The sequence below is a fragment of the Peromyscus maniculatus genome, chromosome 12 (genome assembly GCF_049852395.1).
Source record: "Peromyscus maniculatus bairdii isolate BWxNUB_F1_BW_parent chromosome 12, HU_Pman_BW_mat_3.1, whole genome shotgun sequence".
In the NCBI taxonomy this organism is placed as follows: Eukaryota; Metazoa; Chordata; class Mammalia; order Rodentia; family Cricetidae; genus Peromyscus; species Peromyscus maniculatus.
In genome coordinates, this window is record NC_134863.1 from 54,399,269 (window position 1) to 54,405,119 (window position 5,851).

Sequence of the window (5,851 nt, forward strand, 5' to 3'; positions counted from 1 at the left end):
GTAACCTTGAAATGCAAGCATTATTTCTCCATTTTATAAGCAACTGACTAAAGCTCAGAAGTGAAGTGCTCAATGTCATATGAATATTAAATGGCAAAGCCAGAAGCTGGCTCCAGCCCAGTTCTGCAAAATTCCAGAACCTGAAAGGACAGCAAAGAGATGAGGGAAAAAGACATGATGCAGTCTCCTTACCACCCCCAACACACACACACACACACACACACACACACACACACACACACACACACACACACACACACACATGCCCCCTAATTCACTCACTTTCCCAAGGCAAGTTACTGGAATGTGTTGAAACTCAGTGTTCTGTCTCTAAGTTTACCCTAGATGATCTTCAGAAACCCAGAAGAAGAATTTCCCAGAATGAATGAGGATTCTGGGATCTGTATATTTTCTAAAATGCGGTTTGTTTTCGCAAAGTCAGCTACCTAATTGAATCCTTTGCTGTTCTCTGATTATCCTCAGGCAAGGACTGATGCTAACACAGAGAAAGAATGTCCTTAGGTCTACAGAGGCAAGAGAAATTGTTGAAGCTACCAGTGCTCTAGATTTGTTCGTTATATATCTTAAATTTTCCTGCAAAAAATGAAGAAAGCGTCAGATTAGACAGGTACAAAAATAAATTCTCTTTTGCATCCCAGAACTCATGGTTCTGTATGAATTCTGATACATACAAGAAGGAATATAGGACAGTACACAGGGATTATGGTATTGATGAGGTTGATTCTAACTATCCTATAATTTAAAGGCATGGGTAATAATAAAAAATCCTGATGTGATGAATATTTCAAAAAAAAATGAAATTGCATGCTGCAGCAAAGAATAAGTGTGTTTTCATGTAGTTAGAGGATAGGATTCAGGCATTTAAATAAACACTTTTAAATGTTTTTAATAATAATAAATCACTTTCCAGTTAGCATTTGTTGATTTCTATATTAAATGTGGACAAATAAAATTGATTTAATACCCCAATACTACATAGTGTCAACTGGGATTTCAAATAAATGGGAAGGAGTTTATATTTCTTATTGTCATTTTTCTGTGAATCTGGGCTCAGAGTAGATATACCTGGACTGTGTCAAGTCGTTTCCACAATCACTTGGAGATTACCTCTATCCTGCATAATTTTTTTATATATTACCCAAATCACATATAACAAAAAGATCTCCACATATTCTTACTAAAGCCATTTGTTGTATTTTATGAATTAAATGTAGTTCTTGCCTTCAAAAATACTCTGAAAGAAAACAACAGTAATTTGGGGAATTAAATGCTGTGTTTAGAATTGAGGACAGCCAAGGACATGCCACCATATACAATTACATGAGTGGACTTAATGCATAAATCTTAGATAGAAAGTTGAAATGGGATCTTTTTTCTTGTTTTTTAACTAAGGGTAAAATTCATAATGGGTGATAATTAAAATATTTAATGAATAAATTATACTTCCCTGATGCCTGCTATATCTTCTAACATAAAATTTTAGCTTATTGTGTTATATGCTAACTTTCACATTAAGTAAATTAGTTGACTCTATCTGAACTGGAAGAAGATGTTGCATAATAATGCATTGTGTTGATTGATTGTGATGTTTAAGTGTGCTTAACACTTATTTTGCACTTTATATCCTCAAAGCACTTCACAAACATTAGCTAATTAATCATCGTGTCACGGCGATGTCAGGAAGGTGGTTGGATTCCCATTTCTGAGATGAAGGAATTAAATAAAGTGGCTTATGGCAACAAAAGGCCTTTAGAAGTTTAAGTGTGAATACCTCAGGCAAGTTCTCCCTAAGTGGTTATAGCAGGGAGTCTAACTGTGTGTTCCTCACAGAAGGAACACCTGGGACTCAATGGTTTATCACAGGATGGTCACTCTTCCAGTGTCCAATAATCCTAGTAAGCTTTGTTATTCTCAAATAGCTCTCATGCGAGTTAACATTGCCGAATATTTTACATTTTGAAAACATAAAGCTTTAGTAATTAGAAATTCTGTGAATTTTTTTCAAATTTCATATTTTTTTAATTTTATAATTAATTTACTTTTATATATCAGCCACAGATTCCCCTGTCCTCCCTCCTCCCACCCAGCCCCCTTCTCCCCCTAATCCACCCCTCATTCCTACCTCCTCCAAGGCAAAGACTCCCCTGGGGATTCAGCTCAGCCTGGTAGATTCAGTTGAGGCAGGTCCAGTCCCCTCATCCTTTCACCTAGGCTGAGCAAAGTGTCCCAGTATAGGCCCTAGGTTCCAAAAAGCTAGCTCATGCACTAAGGACAGGTCCTGGTCCCACTGCCTGGGAGCCTCCTAAATAGTTCAAGCTAATCAACTGTCTCACTTATCCAGAGGGCCTGATCCAGTTATTGGTTCATAGTTCATGTGTTTCCACTAGTTTGGCTATTTGTCCCTGTGCTTTTTCCAGTCATGGTCTCAGTATCTCTTGCTCATATAATCCCTCCTCTCTCTCGCCAATTGAACTCCTGGAGCTCCACCTGGGGCTTGGCCGTGGATCTCTGCATCTGCTTCCATCAGTCACTGGATGAGAGTTCTATCATGACAGATAGGGTGTTCAGCTATCCGATCACCAGAGTAGGTCAGCTCGGGCTTTCTCTCAACCATTGCCAGTAGTCTATTGTGGAGGAATCTTTCTGGGCTTCTGGGGACCTCTCTAGCACTTTGCCTCTTCCTATTCCCATGGAGTTTTCATTTATCATGGTATCTCTTTCCTTATTCTCCCTCTCTGTTCTTGATCCAGCTGGTACCTCCTGCTCCCCTAGGAATGAGGGGTGGATTGGGGGGAGAGGGGGGCTGGGTGGGAGGAGGGAGGACAGGGAAATCTGTGGCTGATATATAAAAGTAAATTAACTATAAAATTAAAAAATTTTATAATTTAAAAAATTAAAAAAGAGAAAGAAAGCTCTCTTTCCCCTGAACCTTGCCCTTCATTACCTCCCCTCACATCCAGTTTGCTCATGTAGATCTCATCCATTTCTCTGTCGTTGGGTGATCCCTGTGTCTTTCTTAGGGTTCTCTTTACTAGGTAGCCTCCCTGGAGTTGTGAGTAGCAGTCTAGTCATCCTTTGCTTTACATCTAGTATCCATGTATGAGTGAGTACATACCATGTTTGTCTTTCTGAGTCTGGGTTACCTCACTCAGGATGATTTTTTTCTAGATCCATCCATTTGCCTGCAAACCTCATGATGTCATTGTTTTTGTCTGCTGAATAGTACTCCATTGTGTATATGTACCACATTTTAGTTATCCATTCTTCAGCTGAAGGGCATCTAGGTTGTTTCTAGGTTCTGGCTATTACAAACAATGCTGATATGAACATAGCTGAGCATGTGCCTTTGTGGTATGATTGAGCATTCCTTGGGTATATGCCCAAGAGTGGTATAGCTGGGTCTTGAGGGAGATTGATTCCCAATTTTCTAAGAAAGCGCCATATTGATTTCCAAAGTGGCTGTACAAGTTTGCATTCCCACCAACAGTGTAGGAGAGTTCCCCTTGCTCCATATCCTCTCCAGCATAAGCAGTCTTCAGTGTTTTTGATCTTAGCCATTCTAACGGGTGTAAGGTGGTATCTCAGAGACATTTTGATTTGCATTTCCCTGATGATTAGGGATGTTAAGCAATTCCTTAAATGTCTTTCAACTATTTGAGCTTCTTCTGTTGAGAATTCTCTATTTAGCTCTATAGCCCATTTCTTAATTGGACTGTTGGGCATTTTGATGTCTAATTTCTTGAGTTCTTTATATATTCTGGATATCAGCCCTCTATCAGATGTGGGGTTGGTGACGATCTTTTTCTATTCTGTAGGCTGTTGCTTTTTCTTGTTGACCATGTCTTGTTGACCATACTCTACAAAAGCTTCTCAATTTCAAGAGGTCCCATTTATTAATTGTTTCTCTCAGTGTCTGTGCTACTGGTGTTATATTTAGGAAGTGATCTCCAGTGCCAATGCATTCAAGACTACTTCTTACTTTCTCTTCTATTAGGTTCAGAGTAACTGGATTTATGTTGAGGTCTTTGATCCACTTGGACTTAAGTTTTGTGCACAGTGACAGATATGGATCTATTTGCAGCCTTCTACATGTTGACATCCAGTTATGCCAGCACCATTTGTTGAAGATGCTTTCTTTTTTTCATTGTACAGTTTTGGCTTCTTTGTCAAAAATTATATGTTCATAGGTGTGAGGATTAATGTCAGGGTCTTCAATTCCATTGGTCCACATGTTGGTTTTTATGCCAGTACCAAGCTGCTTTTATTGCTGTTGCTCTATAGTAGAGCTTGAAGTCAGGGATCATGATGCCTCCAGAGGTTGTTTTATTGTACAGGATTCTTTTGGCTATCCTGGGTTTTTTGTTTTTCCATATGAAGTTGAGTATTGTTTTTTCCAGGTCTGTGAATCTGTGAAACTTTAAAATAGATTTTTTTCTGGTATTATCAGTTAATCATGTTTGAAAACAATATTAATTACTGCCAAGGTTTTATTTATTATTTTAAAATCAACCATATTAACTAAAATATCTGGGTTATTCCACAGGCAGGTCATTCTTTTGAATATTAGTCAAAATATAACCAATAAATATTTTCTAAATTCTTAAATGAATGTCATTAGTCAAGTGTTATTATTTTAATTTTGCTAAATGTTTTTATGTTATATGATATTGCTAATCTGACAATCATAAAATTGTATACTATCCAGACTAAAACTGACAATGAAAGCATAGCATACATTGAGGAAGGGACATAAAATCAAACAATTATTAATTTTTTACAAAGTAAACCCAAGTGATTAAGCACTAGACAATCAAGGCATACACCATCACATGCCCCCTGTTCCTTCCCCTATGGCACTACATTCTAAATGTAGTCTCTGTTGATTCCTATAACTTTTAATTGTTTTACCTATTTTGGGATTTTGCACAAATGTAATTATGCAACATGCACCTTTTTAACATTTTTGTATTTTTTTTCTCTCAGTATATTTTGCCAGAATTCTTCCTGGTATTTTGTAAAGTGGTTTATTCATTTCTGTTGCTTTACAGTATTATATAAAAGTGTGTGTGTGTGTGTGTGTGTGTGTGTGTGTGTGTGTGTGTGTGTACATTCCACGACTTACTGATTGGTTCTACTATTCAAGTACAACTGGGTTGTCACAGTTCAAGGATGCTAACTACAGTATGATTATGAACATTTTTCTGTGAAAGTTTTGATGTACATAAGCACAAATTCCTATTTCAATCTAGTAGCAATAGATGGGAATGACCTTTCTCACAGATTCTTCTCAAGGTCAGGAACATGTTATTTTATTATTTTTATTCTAGAAATTATTAATTTACCAGTCATGTTTAATTATAAAATCAAGAGTTTTTGTATATGAGAATTGAGTTGACCCAAGTATTTATATAAACAACCAACCCGACAAAATTCATTGGATGTAAAATGATTTCTTCATTGTAACTACATTCATCACCCTGGAGTTAGTAATCATTGTCAGTGAAAAGTTGTTCTGGCCCTGGAATGTTTACTTGTCTGTCTTTTCAATTAATATTTTATTATTAATAGTAATGTTAAATAAATATTAGTATAATATTAATGATCAAAATAATAACTTGCTCATTAATATTCAAACCTTATGAAATACTACAGCTACACAACATATAACATATAATATACAAACTATGATCTAGCCAGACGGTGGTGGCGCACGCCTTTAATCCCAGCACTCGGGAGGCAGAAGCAGGAGGATCTCTGTGAGTTCAAGACCAGCCTGGCCTACAAACCAAATTCCAGGACAGCCAGGACTCTGTTACACAGAGAAACCCTG

At 37.1% G+C, this 5,851-nt stretch overlaps 1 non-coding gene across 1 annotated transcript; it reads left to right on the forward strand.

Annotated features, from left to right (window-relative positions):
* Positions 1 to 578: 578 nt before the first annotated feature.
* On the forward strand, positions 579 to 705 carry LOC121821818 (small nucleolar RNA SNORA40). The gene has a single exon (XR_006062706.1). It is a non-coding gene; the product is annotated as a small nucleolar RNA SNORA40 (small nucleolar RNA).
* The last annotated feature ends 5,146 nt before the right edge of the window (positions 706 to 5,851 follow it).